Source organism: Falco naumanni, chromosome 8, assembly GCF_017639655.2.
Source record: "Falco naumanni isolate bFalNau1 chromosome 8, bFalNau1.pat, whole genome shotgun sequence".
Classification (NCBI taxonomy): Eukaryota; Metazoa; Chordata; class Aves; order Falconiformes; family Falconidae; genus Falco; species Falco naumanni.
The window spans coordinates 59,825,912-59,844,017 of record NC_054061.1 but is presented as its reverse complement, the minus strand read 5'-3'; the positions used below and the strand labels follow the sequence as shown (position 1 = coordinate 59,844,017).

Below are 18,106 nucleotides of genomic sequence, written 5' to 3'. Positions count from 1 at the left end.
CTCTCCATACCCGGCAAATATATCAGAACAGCATGCAATATAATCAAAAATAAAGACATTAAAAATATCTGATTATATTTTTGAAAATGTACTCAAGTAGAAGGTGAATTTTAGAAATTTCGGCAGATAATTACCTTGACTTTAATTAGGAAACAAACATAAAATTTTACATTTAGATCTTTGCTTCAAGCACATTCTTCCAGCAACATACTGGTGAAAGAACATATCAAAGCAAACTAAGGAGGAAGGGGAATAAAAAAAAAAAGCACGAATTACATATATGGATTAAGTAAAACCGCCTACCTCTGGCAATTTGCTTTCTGCCAAACCTTAAACTTTTTTTTCCACCCTAGTCACACAAGGAATCGAAACTTAGGGCAGCAAAATTAAAAACTAAAGAAATTAAAATCTGTGACTCTTAGCACACTTGGTGCTTGAATGGATTTACGTCTTGCATTTGACAGACCTCAGTTATCAGGTGTGCAGTAAGAGCCGACAATGTGCCCTAGACCTGGGACTTTGCTGGGTTATTTGTCTTCATCATTACCGCAGTTTTCTGCAGGCAACCAGCAGAAAGAGCAGCATGATTTACACTGGATTCATCCCCTTTGGAAATGAAGCTATAAAATTATATATATGTAAGATTGACTGTTACTAGAAACAGTCATTTTTAATTCGTCCGGACGAGTGATACGGCTTAGGAATAAAAACAAGAAAAAGAACCCCTTTTCCTCAGTCAGATTTTACACAGAAAAGTTCTTACTCTGCATTTTAAAATGTTTCTTGGGTATCTGCCTTAATACAGAAGGGTTGGTTTTGGGTTTTTTTTGTTTAATGTTGTCCATAGCAGTATGTGCTCTAAACACATTTCCTCAAATATCCAGCTCCCTTCTGAATCAGAGGACACTGCTAACAGAAACAAAGTCACTTCATTCTAACATCCCCTGCAATTAAGTGAACCTTAAAGGTCCTTTCCAACCTAAGTGTTTCTATGATTCTATATGCATCATTTAAAGTTACTGACAGCATGCCAGAACAAGTAGTGAGAGCTTGAAGACACTCTTCAAAATTGGTAAGAAAAAAACATGCAATTGCTGGAGTGCTTCAATCATTGCAGGTATTTCAACCTACAACCAAACAGAATCTATCAAGTTTTTTCTCATAAAAACTGTGTAAATATTTAACATAAAATTTGAACACAAGACAGAAATGCTTTGGTTACCATTCTTCTTGAGCAGAAATTTTTTTAGCATAAGAAATACAGAAATAGTTTTTAAATATGTATATATGTATGTTATATCAAAACAAGAATGAAATAAAAACAAAACTAAAACCGCAAACACTTGAGCAGATTTTTGTGCCTGGGAACAGCTGATCAAAATCGCAAATTACAATCCAAGTAATTTCTACAAAGAAAGAAAAAGGGTACCAAAGAAGATGCATCGCTTTTAGCTGGGGTCAGGGGGGAACCCCACAAACCACCAGACAAGAAGCGCCAGGAGAAAGAACAGCTTATCTTACAGCATAAGTAATTTGGAACGCTAAAGCAATCTCAGCAAAATCCTTTAAGTGACAAATGCTGCACGCAACACAAATTTGCCATACCGTAACTTCACAGCTTCATAAATGATCCAAGTAATTCTTAAATCAAACCTCTACGCAGATCAGCCACCTTGCCGGGTATCACCCAGTTGAAGAGGTATGCCATGGAAGCAGCACATCAAAAGAGAGGGTTGAAAAGAAAGTCTCATTTAAACCAGAATATCTCAAACTTTGGCATCTCACTGCATTTGGAAATTCTTTGATTTTGCTGGAATGCTGACTTGGAAGAATTTTCCTTGAATCAGGTTAAGAGAAGTCCAAAATCAAAAGCATCTCTGTCAGCTTTTGCAGCCCCAATGGCAAGTGAGACTTCACTGCCTAGCAAAGCTTTTCTTTGTTCCTTTCTCAAAGGATTGGGGGTGGATTCCTCCTGACACTTGCTCCCCACCCCCTCGCCCTCAGAGCCTCAGTGGGATTAACCCATCATTTGGGGTCCTTTGTGATCCCTCACCTCTTCCAAAAAAAGCCGCTTAGCCACATCTGGTATGTCGGGGCCACAGCTGCTGTCATTTAGCCTCACTTTCTCTCTAGTTATTAGATTACACAAAAGCAATATGAGGTTCCTCAGTCTCAGCAAACCAGCTGGGAAGCCTGGATAAAGCTAGACACTGGGTTGAGCAGTTAGTTCTCCACCTGGAATATCTGTCATATTGTAAAATACATCAGAGGTGCCAAGAAAATTAATCTAGGCAGAGATGAAAGTGTTAGCATTTCAGAAAATTATCTATAAAAATTATTCTTTGATTAGTACAGAAAGAATCTGACATGCGGTTACCCCAAGCCTACCCAGGCATGTTTTTATTTCAGTGTTAGCACTATAGCTAACAGAATCTTAATGCTAAATCACCTAAATAAGTTACCTGCATTTTATTGAGTTTTCATTAATTATTTTTCATTGGCTACCCACTTGCTGGGTTCCAAAATTTCAACTAGCGTATTTTCAATTCTGAAAAGTAGGTGGTGAACACTAAGTGCTTCGATACTCTTCAAAAACACATGAAAAGGAAACAAGCACATGTTTTACTGCCTCAATACAGCTGCCGTGCCTCACGGCACCGCAAAATCCTGACTTTGTAATCTCAAGTATTTTACTGTAGCTCTGCCCATTGGATGACAGTGCTTAGCAAAGGCTTTTTTTTAAGTAGGAATTGGGCATATGTGAGCTATGTAGTTCATAAATAAACACAACGTGCCTAACCGAGAACATTATTTCCTTCATCACCACCAGAAAAGGACACTCCCAAGTGCAGCAGCCTCTTCTCCTCAGTGCATGAACATACAGGGCAGAGCACATCCAGTGCTGGTCCAGCTCCTTCGTAGCTTTGTATCCCTACGCTGACGAGTCCTTGGAGGCTTCTGGCGGAGGAGGGAAGATGAGCGAGACGCAGACAAACACTGAACAGCTCACGGAAAGGTGAGCTTTCTACGAAGGCAGCAACTTCTCCAGTCCTATCAGTAATATGCACTTAAATTATCACTGGGAGCAGCTGTAGGAAACCATGCACCACACTGTGCTGGCAGAAGGTCTCAAGAGTCTGTCATGCAAACGCTCTCTACAAGGTGACTGTGTGTACCACACTCTGTGAGAGCCTAGTACTTGCTAAAGTAAGGAAATGGCTCCTGGCTGTGAATCTGCAGAGGTCAAGAACAGGAACGTTTCTAAATGAGATGACTGTGCATTAAACATGGACGAAAAGAGTAAGATATGTTAGATCTGCAAGATGAAACCCTTAAGGATTCCAGTGTTTAGCCACTGGCAAACACAATCACAATCTCAGATATATCAACAGATCACTGCAGAAACTTCCGCCAGCTCCTTCAGTATAAAGTAAAAGTCAAGGGTGTGAACACTGGCTTCTCCCTAAAGAGGTGATTCTCGGATGGTTTGAGGAGGTGGCAAGTTGCCAGCCTAAAACATAACTCAAAAGTCACCCATGGAAAAATTCTGGGGACAGCCTGTCAATGAATTTTGAAGGGTTAGTGGAGTTGGAAGAATCAATTCAGCAGGCATCATTACTAATTCCACCCTTTAGACATGCCTGGTCAATGCTTTTGTTAAGTGAAACAAGTTGCCAAGCTTTATTTTGCATCATCCTAGAGGAATTATAAAAAGAACACTGCATCACTATAAGATGTCAAGAAACTACAAGTCAGAAACAACAAAAAATAGCAAAAGAAATAATTACTCTGACATCTGTGATTTTTGTCCACTATGAAACAAAAATAATCAAGGCATTTTTAAGAACTATGATGACACATAACAATAAGGAAAACCAGTAACACTTGGTGTAACAGCTGGGGAATCAAAAGATGGTGCTGAGGAACATTGAACCACGCAGCCAGCAGAAGAAATGGCTCAGTTTCTCATGCTATCTGTCCATAAATGTGCCAACCAGTCCTGAGGAAATTGCTGGTAGTGGAAGCACACAGGAGGAGAAAAGAGACGCCACCAATACAAAGACTGACGACAACAAAACCATCAACGGATGGTTTGTCTCCCATGCTAACAGGGCAAAGCTCTGAAACTACAGCTGTTACAGCATGAAGACTGCAGAGAACATGAGCTTCTGAGTCATATCATGCACGTGCATTGCAAGCTTAAGCATTCTTGATACAGCCTCACACGTGCCAATGAGAAATCATATCCAATATCAACAGGGAGAAAGTTCCTTAAGGATGCTTACTACTCACAGGCTCAAAACCAATACAGGCAAGTAATATCTACTAACTGGTACATCTAATCTGTAATAAGGATGAAAAAAAAAATCTGAACAACAATTCCTGTTACAAAAAACTCAAGGATGCTGTTGTCTCAAATGTAGCTCTAAGAACTGCAGTAAACAGTGTGAAGAAAAAAAAATCCACACTCCTATGAACACAACATTTATCTTTCCAGCAAGATGCATTTACAGTAGATCAGCAGGCTTCAGAAAGCCCTTGCTAACAGTAAAAAACATGTAGAAGATTGACTATGGAGAGACAGCAGGATAAAGCTCTTCCTCAAGGGTGAGATGCATAGCCGTAGCCACATGTAATTCCTGAAATGAATGCCAAGTTATTATTCTATATCAAATCTATGTTCTCAGTCATATATGATGCAAGCAATGTCACACATCCCTTGTTACCCAACTTTCAAACTCCAAGGTATGCCATTTGTTACAGCACCCTGGCAACCAATACTGGTTGCTGATATCCTGAGGAAAAAATAGGGCGCGGTGCTGAAATACAGTAGGATGGTTGTATTTATGCCTAAACTGGTGGTCACAAACAGGGCCTTGAGGAAGAGGAGGAGGAAGAGGAGCAGCAGCTCTCCTGGGTGCTGAACAGCCTCAGCAGGCAGGGCCGTACATTGCAGGGCATCTTCGTGCTGTGGCACTGAAAAGCTGGCAAAAAGGCAAGGTCAGGATCTTCCCTAACAGTTGGCCTCCTGTTAATACCAGATACCAAACCAAAGACCAAACCATAAAAATGCTTGCCAAGGTCGCCACTTAACTGAAATTAACATCCCAAAGCCAAATATTATGAGGGTGTTTCGAAAGCCTAGCATTTTCTTTTTTGAAGAAGATGAATGTAGCATAACTGTCCAAGTCTGCAGACATACCTCATATGAACATGGATTCTGACAGTTACACATAGTTCAGGGTTGAAATATGTCCCTGAGGAAAGAAAGTCCCTGAAGATGAACCAAAGTTCAACATACAAATGCTTAAAGACAAACTGCAGAAATAGTGGAAAAGTTTAGCATCAGATTCTTTCTTCCCTAGTAGCTAAATTACCAGCAGTGTTTTGATGAACCAGCAGGACACCTCACAACTGTCTTTAAATAAGCAGTCTATTAAGTATTCTTCGTTCTACATTTTTAGTTACTCATATTTTTCACATTCCAATCTTAACCTTTGATTCTTTTTCTAAAATTGTATTACAAGCTGTACTTTCATCATTACTGAACTTTATACTGAAATAAGTTACTCTATAAAGATTAGTTAGATTGCTAAACTCAGCAGTTTGGGGTGGGTTTTTTTGTTAATCACGGTAAGTACATCTGTTTGCAATTGTTTGCTCTTCTATAAAACTCATGCTTTGCAATCACAGCTATAAAGAAGCACTTCTAACTTTTCATGTAACCTGAAGTCCATTCTGGCATGCAATTTCTAGTGAAAAGTCCCTTTTTTTTCTCCTCTACACAACATACCTTCATTCCAAGACTCATTCTATAGCACAGTATTTCAGCCACAGCTAAGCTTACGTTCATGTTGTCTTTGAAACACATGGAAAATCAGTCACCTGACAAGCAGGTGAAGCTTTATCTTTAATATCCAGAAAAGAACAACACTTCCTTACAGATATTAAGTTTGCAAAACAGTCAAACAGCAGTCCTTTATCCCAAATCACTGCTATTTTCTAAAGTCAGGGCTATCCATTGATGCCTTACTCTAGTTTGCATACGATGAGCTAAGTGAAGTGTGAAAATATCTTGATTATAATCTTTCGTATTATACAAATATGTTTAAAATGGAAATAAGTGACATCTGATCATTCTATATGGTGATACATTTGCCTAACCTGTAAGAAATTCTATTTCAAAGATCCTATTTTAAACATCCCAAGAGCATCAAGATGGCTTTTAAGCAGTATTAGAAGTTTAGCACAACTTTACCGAAAATCTGTTACTGGTAATTCTTCATTTGCTGCAGGACTTTCCTCCCTTTGACAGAATTTAAGTTACCGAAGTACAAAACCTTTCTGCATGTAAAAATAGTTATGTGGAGATACACAACTACTTAAACATACAGTTTCATTAAACCTTCGCATATACAATGAAAGCACTGAAACATCAAATTCTAGAAACTAGACAAATACTGACTAGCTAATTGCATGTATCTTAATGATAGAAAGGGAAGTAATTTTTATCAATGTGTTAGTAGTAGACCAATTTTTCCACTTTGTGCACAATTACATAATGGGACTATCACCATTAATTGCCTTAGTGTGCTTTCTCTTGGCCTAAACTTAGTCTGATTCACTCATCAGCAGTTTTGCTATTGGCAAAACAATGCTAAGTATGTTAGAATTTAAAAATTACATTCTGACACATTTATATATATACTTGTCACCTCAATGTTTCAAAGCAGTTGGTAGACAAAGGTGGCACTTTAAAATTTTACAAACTAAAAAAAAGTCAAGGTGAATGAAGTATGCATTACAGTCAGGATGAGAAAAGTCTGTGCATTCCAGGTTATTCTGTTCTGCACAAATCCACACTTGTAAACTGCACGTGAAACACTTGAAAGGCAAGAGAGATGCTCCTTTTTAAATCATGAGCTGCCTGGCTTTAAGCCATTATTTGCTTCATCTGCCAGGAGTCAGCATTTGACAGAGTAAAAGAAGGTTAAATAATTGCATCACAAAAGCAACCTGGCAAGTTTCCAGGCTCAGTTAGCCCAATTAATTAATTGTTCTTACACTGCTTCAGTAAATCCTTAAGCTCACTCCACAGGGAGACAGGAAAAGCTCAAACTCTACCACCTCCCTTCTAGCCCATCAGGGCTCTCTGTAGAATACAGGAACAGACTGGCAGATGCTGCCTGTACAAACATCTGTGGGTGTACCAGTCTGACCCTGGCTCCTACTCTTACCATGATTTAGAAACTAGTCCTGTTTTATATAAGTTGAGATGTTTCCTTTCAGTGAAACATACTTTTATCTACCGTTGCACCAGGAAGGCAAATGAAGAAGCATCTTCATTAAGCTTGTGTTAAATTACACTTTGTATTTCCACAGCAGATACAAGCTTCAAAATACAATACACCCTGCAGATTTGTAAGCATGGAAACTGTTTTTTGAAAGACTTAATTGATATGTTCTGTAAAGTTGATTAGAATCTTCACCCAGAGGTTATGAACAAAATTTTTCGAACCAGATATAGCTTTCATATCTCATTATTATGTAAATCATGAGTGTTGCCATCCCCTTTAACAAGCTGAGGAAAGCTATACACATGGGGAAGACTGGTGGAAATCATCTGGTAAATTGGGAATGTACTGTCTGCTTCCCACAAAAGCCAACAAATGAAGGTGAAAAAAAAAAAAGACTAGGAGTGGCAGATCAATGAACAGTATCTTTTAAAATCTGAGCTTAAAAAATATTTTCCTGACACAGATGAAAAATTATTTTGGTAAAATACAGACATGAAAAGCTTTTGAAAGGATTCTGTATGCATGCAATGTGTTCCCCTTTTCAACACTATTAAGAAAATGGCATTTCAAAATAACCAAAATTTCAGTGTACTGCAGAGATGAAAAAATTCAGACGTTTTGCTTGTCACCTCCTCGATGCATCAGGGATACAATATTAAAGCAGAATAATTATGCCTGGCATGTAGTAATCAACCATTATAATGAATTAGGCCAGAAATAATTGTCTGAACCAAGTCATTTTAGCCTAGAGCATGCAATGGGGAGGGAGGGGGAAGATGAGTTGCTGCTAGGTACAAAGATGCTTCTCTTCCCTTCACTTGGTTGCATTGACAGTTTCTATTTCTGTAACATTCCTGAGCAGCCTCAGACCACATTCTATTCTGTGGTTACCTCAAAAGACTCACTGAAAACTGACCTCAAAGATGCAAATCTAGAAACAACCAGATATAGAAATGGGGGACCATAAAGAAAAAACCCCACCCTTCTATAGTGCTTTTTGCAACAACTTTAATATGCAGTCCTCTCTAGTAACATTGCTAATAGAAGAAAATTACTGGTTAGATAGAATTTTCTCTGTATAATTCAGTTAAGACAACCAGTCACAAAACAAAATTCATATTTAACTTGGCAATAAATGCCTGATATCATGAAATCATCCCCTGCCTTGACAGATGTCTGTGTGAAAAATAAAAGAGGACATATGCACCATTTAATGCTGTTTGAAGCTGTTAAGTTGTAACCCCCTTTGTGATCCAAAGAGCCATTTTTTTTCTTTTCACGTCCTCTACACACTCATTACGTAAGGCACTGTGATTAATGAGCAAGATGAAGACACTTCAGACTATTAAACTTTTACATCTTGTATGAAGCCTTATTTTTATAGTGCACCTTTCGGATGTCAGTGACATTGCTATTTTTTTTTTTTTCTCTCCACGAATACCCAAGGTACAAAATCAGCTGCACATGTTTTACAAGCAACTGAGCACCTCATATCTACTAGTTGAAAAAAAGCTCTTATTAGTACTTTGGCAGCAACCACAAAGCCCAACAGTTCACAGCAAGGATGTCGTTTAGGCACATTGTACAATACGAAAGACCGAAGCAGCCCGATTCAGAAATCCATGACTACAGGCAGATCCAATGCATTAATTACACCATGAAAATCTTTTAAAGATCTACCAGAAAATCCCAAAACACACAGAGAACAGCACAGCATTCAAAATGTACAAACGGAAGTCCTGTAACCTGAAGTACCTAGACCATACACAAGTTATTTCAATTTGTAAGCTATCAAACTTCTTCAATGGATTTCTAGGTCTCAGGGTTATGTTTGATTAGTTTCCTGACACATTATCACCACACCCTCACATGTATTGTCAAACCATGCTTTTAGAGGAAAGAAAGGCAAAAAAGCATTTAACATTGATCTTGAAATAACTGGGGCGGGGTGGGAGTGGCTACCGGGCCAAGTTTTATTATGAATGCACACACTGACATTTAAAAATAAAAAGGTAGTATATATTTTCTAAAAAAATCTTAATCAGTATCCATGGCAAAGCTACAAAATAACATAATACAATATAATTTTACTAGGAAATTAGGCTTCCCTAAAAGACTTTATACTGGATCCACATAAATCATCTGATGCGATCACAAAGACACAGATTAAGTGATTCAGAGATCCTGGCTGAACTACAAAATTATAAACTACGCTGAAAAAAGAAACCAGCTGAATTATTCACAGAAGCATGCAGAAAAGCAAGCCAGCTGGTGCACACAAACAACCTCTCATGGCAGGAGAAAAAACCCATCAATCCCTATTAGAACCAGAACGCTTCAGTGCTTACAAGCTTGGGAAGCTCCAGTAAGGGCCCCCATGACGACTACATATATTTATATTTACTTCTAGTTGCAACATTACTTATTAAGTGTCTAGCTGAGGTTAGCAGCCTATAAATGATCAGCAAATGAAGTATTCAAATCCTGGATTAAAGCAAAAGTTCAAGAACATGGTTTATTAAGGCTTTTCTTGATTATTCACAAAAGCCATGCTTTACTAGTCAAGGTTATAGAATCATACCATTGTTTAAGTTGGAAAAGACCTTTAAGATCATCAAGTCCAACTGTTAACCCAGGACTGCCAAGCCCACCACTGAACCCTGTCCCTAAACGCTGTATATACATGTCTTTCAAACCCCTCCAGGGAAGATGACTTTACCACCTCCCTGGGCAGCCTGTTCCAATGCTTCACCACCCTTTGAGTGAAGATTTTTTTCCCAATATCCAATCTAAACCTCCTCTGGTGCAACTTCAGGCCACTTCCTCTTGTCTTATCACATCATGTATCTGTTCAAAGTCAGCAACTGTGAGCACTCACAAAAATTAAACCAAACTTCTCACACCAGCTTTCTGTGTAGAAGGCCGCTATCAAGGACCATCCCACCCCACCCCAGCCTCCCATCAGTGCTGGTTATGGGCAAGCAGACTACTTCACTCCTGCATACCTCCCCTGATGCTCAGCTCAGTCATTCCTACTTAATGATCAGACAAGAGCCATCAGCTTGCTGCTGATGCTAGGAAAATTAGTTCCTCAAAAGGAAAATGTTGATTACTTTCCAAATTTTCATATCCTTAATGGGACAAATCATCCCTAGAAAAACATACAAATGCTTGTTTGCTGATGAACTGGGAGCTCTCCTGGAACAGCAAGACCAAAATGTTGTCATTCCTGGCAAGCATGCCTTTTCCTCATTTACCTTATTAGTAAGAGCCAAAGAAAAGCCAGGTTTGGTGTCTGTAGCCTTAGATGCTCAAGCCTACAACCAGCACCCTGTTTGAGGTTGAACGTAACACACTGATACCATGCTGCTGCTGGGGCAGTGAATAATGAGCAGTATCTGCTATAAAATAAAGTTTGTTAAAACCGAAGTAGTGAAACACATCACTTTAAGTATTGAATACAATATTTTTTAATTGGCAGCTAAAGAAGGACAAAGTATGTCAGGAAGAAAAAGTGAAACAACTCCAGCAACAAAACGTTTCCAGAATTTCATATGTGGTGATACCCATAATCAAAGGCTGCAACGTGTCTTTTGCAGTTAACAATGGTCTAGAAGAGGTTCAAAGCAACTGGTAAAAGGGAATCTGGGAACACCACTACAGCAATATCCTGGTTTCAGCTGGGATGGAGTAATTATCTTCTTAGGAGCTAGTACTGTGCTGTGTTTTGGCTTTGATGTGAGACTTTCCAGTTCCTCAGGCCTTGTTAGTGAAAAGGCTGGAGGGACACAAGGAACTGGGAGGGGACACAGCCAGGTCAGCTGACTCGAACTAGCCAAAGCAGTATCCCATACCATGGGATGCCATGCCTGGTATACATGCCTGGGGGGTTGGCCAGGGTGGGCAGATCATTGCTCGGGGATGGTCAGCGGGCGGTGAGCAGTTGTGCACCACGTGTTCCCTTCTTCCTTTCCCTCTGGATTTTATTCTTTCCCTTCCCCTTTTCATTATAACCGTTATTGTCATGATTGTTATTATTGTTCTTTCATTTTTATTCTATTTCATTTATTAAATTGTTCTTATCTCAATCCTCGAGTTTTACATTCCTTTCCAGCTCTCCTCCCCATCCCTTGGGGTGAGGGGGGAGTGAGCGAGCGGCTGCGTGGTACTTAATTACCAGCTGGGGTTAAAACACAACAAGCAGTAAATCTCCTTTCCGATGAGTGTCACCATCAATTCAGTAGCAGAAAAAACATTGCTGAATCTGTTAAACCCATTTAATATTACCAAAATATATCTGCTGTCAAATGGATCACACACACTCTCTGTAACATTCTTTTGTATGGTAAGCTAAATATTCAAAAATTGAGGAAAAAAGCTTAGAAAAAAAATTTATTTGGCTGCCAATTCATATTTCCTCAGAAAGTTCCTCAGCTATGCACACTTTTTGTCTTTTCAGAAGTCCATTTCTTTCATTTCTGAAATAATTTTTAAATCTCCTTCTGTGGATAAGCCACTGAGTAGGACTGCACCACTACTCAAAACGTAGCACACACTGACCACACCACCTGCTGAAAAAAAACTTTTTTCCTGCCTTATTTGCTTTCAGACAGTTTACTTAGAGATGACCAGGAGAGCCAGCAAAAGGGGTCAGCAATCCTCCCCAAACAGCACTGAGGGCGTTGTTGGAATGAATTAGCCCAATAAGGTTTTATAGCCATCATTTTACCCCACCATATCCTGAAGCACTGCCATGGGCTTGACTGCTAAATTCCATCTTAGTTATTCAGTGAAGACCTACCTCCTTACTTGGGACTAACCAAAACCCAACATTCACTTGGTAATTTTAGAAAGGTAACATGAAGAGCAGGTCAGGCATTTATTTGTTTTTGTTTTTTGTTCCAGCAAATAAGTGATTTTTATTTTAACACCTCTGGTAACATTGTTCTTTAATTTAACAACATGTATAGCCCAGCCTTTGCATTAATAAAATAGAAAGTATTTTTTTACCTTTATTTTATAATTCAGATCTTCTAATGCACAGACTTTGGAAAGACAAGGCAAAGAATACTGCGACTCCAGGCAATTTACCTCATCAATCTGACCAGCTACTTGACCATAGCTGAACAAATATTTGCTATTCATACGGTGTGCAAAGGCTGATTCCAGTGAACTACTCTGTGTTTTTTCTCTGATTTGAGCTATTCTTTTATTAAAGAAATGTATTCGGCAGAATCTAATCCCCTTTTAGAAGCTGCAGATGAGTGCATTAAATTGCAAAACCAAAAAATAACGTAAGAGGAGTAAGGAATGGACTGGCAACTCAATTAGCTAGGAAATCAAAATGGGGCAGGAGATGGGAGGTGGAAGGGACACCCACAATAAACTGGTATGGTTATCTTTGTTTACTGATTATAGTCTACTTCAGCCCATGTAACAGTTCCTTCTTTTCTCTGTTAATCCCACAGTCTTCTAAGACCTTGATATATTTAAGTGAATGTCGGCAAGAACTACATCAGCACTATCACCCTGAAAATTATTTCTCAGTGCAAACTCTGAAATCTGCTAGCTGCCTATGTTACCCAATGCATCCCAGTTCCTTCCAAATCACCCATTTAACAGTTCCCTCAGAGCTGGGGAGGGGTCCTTGTAAGCTTCCCAAGTCTTTTTCCTCCACCTCTCAAGCTAAACTTTCATGAAACAATTCCTCCTTTCCCACTCCTTCTAGCACTGCTGAAAAATTAACATAGAATCTGAGAGTAATTCAGGCTGGAAGGGACCTCAGGAGGTCTCTAGCCTGATCTGCTAAAAGCAGGAAAATTAAGAGGTCAGACGGGTTGGCTCAGGTGTTTACACAGTTAGATTTTGGAAACTGGAAAGAGACTGCACAACCTTGCTGGGAATTCTGATCACCCTCATGGTAGAAAGGCCAATGCTAATCCTTTTCTTTATATCAAGCCAAATCTCTCCTGCTTCATTTTAAGCCCACTGTCTCTCATTCACCCTGCATGTACTTCTCTGAAGTGCCTGGCTCCATCTTTCAGATAATCTCTTTGGAGGTAAGGCACTCCAACAGTCCAAAGGTCTTCTCCACTAGCCTCCTCCCTCCTTTTTCAAGGGCTCCTGCATGTAAACTGCCCTTAGCTACTGATTTACAGTTTTCTCACTCCAATGGACAAGGCTTAACATTCTCAATTACAGCTGAAAAAAGGCATACAGCATCTGCTATCCCTTCCCTGTCTCAATTTGAATTTGAATTCCTACTCAAAAGGGAATTCCTTTGAGTACTCCTGCCTTTCCCAAATTATTTGAGAAACATGGGATTTCAATACAATTATGCTCCAATATTTCTTAGGATTCCTTTGTCCTTAATATAGTTATTCTTTCAGTACAAGTAGGTCACACTGTAAGGACCTTTTCATGTTTCTGTGCTTTGAACCTGGGACTTTACATTTTTAACTATAGATGATACCACCTCATCGATCCTTCTAGTGTTTGTAGCATTATCATCTCACCAGCCACCAGTTACGCAAAATAAAATTGCTCTAGCTATTACAACCTGCCAAATTAAGCCTCTGATTTCTTGATGGACAGTTTCTTGCTTTCTTGAGTCTGGAAACAGTTCTTTCCAAATCAGGTTGGAGAGAATGATGACCACTTAAAACAACTCTCTGTATTGTCAGATCTTGCTTTTCTAAACCACAATGCCTTCTTCCTGCTGAGCCACCAATACAAGCCTCACAGAGGTCTGGCTTCAGGTCAGAAGGAGGAGAGCACTCATCTGCTGTTGATCAGCGGGACACCAATGCAATGTCTGCATTACAAAACTGTGTCTCAAAACACTGTACACCTCTTCTCAAGAAACACTTGCAGTTTCAACAGTAGCAAGAGGCAGGTGGAGATCCTCGAAGTCAGCAGATAAGTAACAGAAGAGGACAGGTTAGTAGGTACCTAAGCTCCCAAGCCAAGGCCAAAGGATATACCAACGGAAATAAGACTAAAGAAAACAGATTAATTTCTCCAAGTCTGGTCACACAACACACCTAGGCTAATTTCATAACTTGCTGCTGCTGAAAGATGTGGCCCTGCTTATAACTCCCACCCACTGCACCCTCCCACAGGGCAGCCATAGAGCTCATGGGATCACAAAATATGCTCAATCAAATCGCTAACCTGGCAAGGTAACAAACAGCCAAACCCATTCACTTTGTGGCAGACAAGTTTTCTGTTCAGTTTGTGAATTGAAGCAGCTCTTTGTTTGACACCAGCAAGCTGCTAGGTCTCCTTAGTTCCTGCAGGGGAACTAGGTCCTCATTTTCACTTTTCGACATCTCCATACAAGGAAATATCAACAAAGTACACAAAAAACGTGAGTGTACTAGAATACCTGTGAGTGTCAAAGCCAGGCAACTCATTCAGGAGGTTTTCCTTTTTCTTCTCTCACACTCGTGCTCTCTCCATCTTCTTTTGCATCTTGCCCATATCCAAACCATACAGCTTTATCTAGAGCTCACATCAAATTTGGTGTGCATGTTTGGTGCTGTTATTAATACAAGTGTTTTTGAAAGAACATTTAAATGTGCTGAAAATTGTTTCAGTTCATTAAGAGGGTGGCTGAGGAGAGGTGCGGCAGCATAACTATTTTTCACCCTGGCAAGCAGGCAAAGGGTGCGGCTACACAAGGCAGGATTGCAGCTGGAAGAGACAGACCTGCTCCCCTTCAGTGTACCTGAAACAACCACTTCTGCCACAGCTCTGCACCACCTCCAGCTCTCAGACCCCTCCAAAACCCGAGTGATGCTAACCCAGGAAGCAAAATGGTACGAAAGCCAAGTGGGATGGGTGGGAAGAATTAGTTTTCTTCTAAGTGAATGATCTGAATCAGCTCACAGAAAGGCCTGTTGAGTCCCACAGTTAGCATATGGGATAGCATCCCACGGCCCAGAGGACAAGACGAAATAACAAGCAGCAAGGGACTATGCTGTCCTCAGCCATGGTGAGGACCACTGGTGAAATGCCAAAGTTACTCAGCTTAACAGCAGTTAGGTTTTCCTCAAGCTCTTCCATTACTACCAGTTTTCCCCACAGCTCCTCAACAGTGACTGCTATTAAATGATTACTAATCACTTAATCACTTGGAATCTCTTTATTTTAATAAAGAGATTGCAAGCAACCCCTATAGAACAGTACTCACCTATGAACTTTAGAAAGTTCACTTATTCGATGCTTTAGCCATGAAGCCCAGTACAAAAAAAACCCTTGTATGCAGTGCTACCCAGTACTACACACAATGTCTGACTGCCCAAAACACAAGTTTAGACAAACATAAAAGTTACAGACAAATACGGGAGTTCAAAAATACCAGACTTAAGCTTGTCCCTAAAATCCAATGTAGTCCCTTGCATGCAAGTACTGGGAAAATCTACATGACCACATTTATTTTTTCAACAAGACCTCTGACTCATCCAGTGCACTGAAGAGACATTGTTCAATGAATGGAATATTGAATAGGTTTCTGTTGTGTTTTTCTATTCTTTTGCCAAGATAGAACAGGCTTCAGAATGCAAGAGCACGTGAACAGGAAGGTCGTGGTTGGGGGTACGGATCGTGGGTACTTGTGAAGGAGTTACTAGGCTGGCACCATGTGTTCACACTTTTTCATCCTAAAATAGAAAATCTGTCGTATATACTCAAAATAGTCTCAATTCAGATATGTTATTGTATGAAAGGCCACCTGATCCTAAATTCACATCTAGTCTGAGCACGGATTAATTTCAAAAGTCCCACCAAGATCCCAGCAGTGCCTCTCGTTGGTGTTCAGAACCTGTTGAAGCAGCAGCAACCTGGCTGAATGCTTAGGACTGGATGCAATACAAAAAGCAGGACCACACAAGAATTTAAAAACAAAACAAAAAAGATGGCACTGCTTGCACTCAAGTTGGTATCTTCAAACATCTGGATCTGGTTTCACCTTGTATAACCTGTATTAAAATAGTTTCCAGATATAAGCAGAATAAAGCTATCTACTGATAAATTGTTTTTAAGCAATGTCTTGCATTTAAACTTAAGAGATCGGAACATAAAAGTTTCCACATTGGAAACCCATTAACAGTGAAACTGTCCTGGTTCAAAGGAACAGATTTGACATTTGACTCCAAAAGCCTTGGCAAACTTAAGGCACTGCTGACATTACCCTTACAAATGTCGTCTTACAGAAGCATTTTTTCAGCTCAGATTACAAGGTTACATTTAACAGTAGCACGTTAAATTACTTAATATCTAGACCTACTTTAGCAAATCTGTAAGTTTCTGAATGATAAAAATGTCAGAGGACCATGCTAAAGGGCTGCTTTCTTTTTGCTTCAAAGTTAAAGCAAATGGTCTTCCAGGCAGTGTAAGAGCTCACAGATGGGGATGACAGAAAGATGAACAGCAGCACAAGGGAGAGGGCAACATAACATAGATGACATCCACACTATTTCATGTCACAATGCTTGCTCCATCTAAGCTTACCCAGCAGCACTTGGAGCCCTGGGTGCAGCTTTGGGGCCCTCGAGTCAGGGGGGACGCGGAGGGGCTGGAGCGTGTCCGGAGCTGGGCTGGGGGCTGCGGAAGGGGCTGGGGCACAAGGCTGATGGGGGGGCTGGGGGCACTGGGGGGGGCCAGCCTGGAGAAGAAGAGGCTCAGGGGGGCCCTGATCGCTCCCTGCAGCTGCCTGACAGGGGCTGTGGGCGGGGGGGGTCGGTCCCTTCTCCCAGGGAACAAGCGACAGGACAAGGGGAAACGGCCTCAAGTTGAGCCGCGGAAGTTTAGGTTGGGTGTGAGGGAACATTTCTTCACTGAAAGGGCTGCGGAGCACTGGGACAGGCTGCCGAGAGGGGTGGTGGGGTCACCATGCCTGGAAATGTTGAAGAAACATGCAGATGCAACACTTCAGGACATGGTTTAATGGTGGGCTTGACAGCCCTGGGTTAATGGTTTGACCTGATGATCTTAAAGGTCTTTTCCAACCTCAGTGATGCTATGATTGTCACCAGAAAGGACTGGGGCATAGCTGTATATCCGTACAAATGCCAGATATTGACTATTCTGCCTGAAAGTTACAAACCTGTAGTTGTTTTCCACCTGACATAACAGTCACTACATAACACAGTTATGATTCAACACCACCCCTTATGGTGGTGACTATTTCACTTACCACCAAGCCTTTAAAAGATTTTTGAGATAAATGAAACGCACTAGCATGTTTAAATTGACACCTCAAATCATGTTCAAATTTTTTCAATAATTGGTTTAAACATCCATGAGACAAAGCCGTTCCTGTTCACAACAGTCAAATGCTTCAGGGCTCTATATTATTTTAGACTGGAATAACTAAGTCCCTACATTGCCAATACAAGAAAATACAGGTAGCTTTTAGAGTTAAGTATTTCAAATAGCTATAATTCGTCCCTTCATTTCGACTGATGATCAGAAGACACTTTAATGGCCTCATTGCATTTTATAAACAGCTGTGGAACCTTAAATCAACTAAATTCCTGTTAATCTAATATGTAGAAGCTGCTGACATGATCTGTAGAAATGCTAAGTTTCATTTATCTTGCCCATTCATCTAATTTGCTTAGGTTTCTCAAGTTCCTCAGTCTTGTCTCTCCAGTCTTGAGGTGAGGGAAAAAAATCCACCAGAGCTACTATCCACTTACCTACCGTGGCTTTTATTAATTCATTAGAGCACTTTGCTTTTTACTTCTGGAAAATTTAGATGCTCTAAAGGTCTGGTAAGAATGCTGTAAAAATCTATGTCCTGA

General features: G+C 40.1%; 1 protein-coding gene across 3 annotated transcripts in view; it reads right to left on the bottom strand.

Annotated features, from left to right (window-relative positions):
- DIP2A (disco interacting protein 2 homolog A) overlaps positions 1–18,106 on the bottom strand; it is a 121,747-nt gene that overhangs the window by 86,910 nt on the left and 16,731 nt on the right. The gene's annotated exons all lie outside the window — the stretch shown is intronic.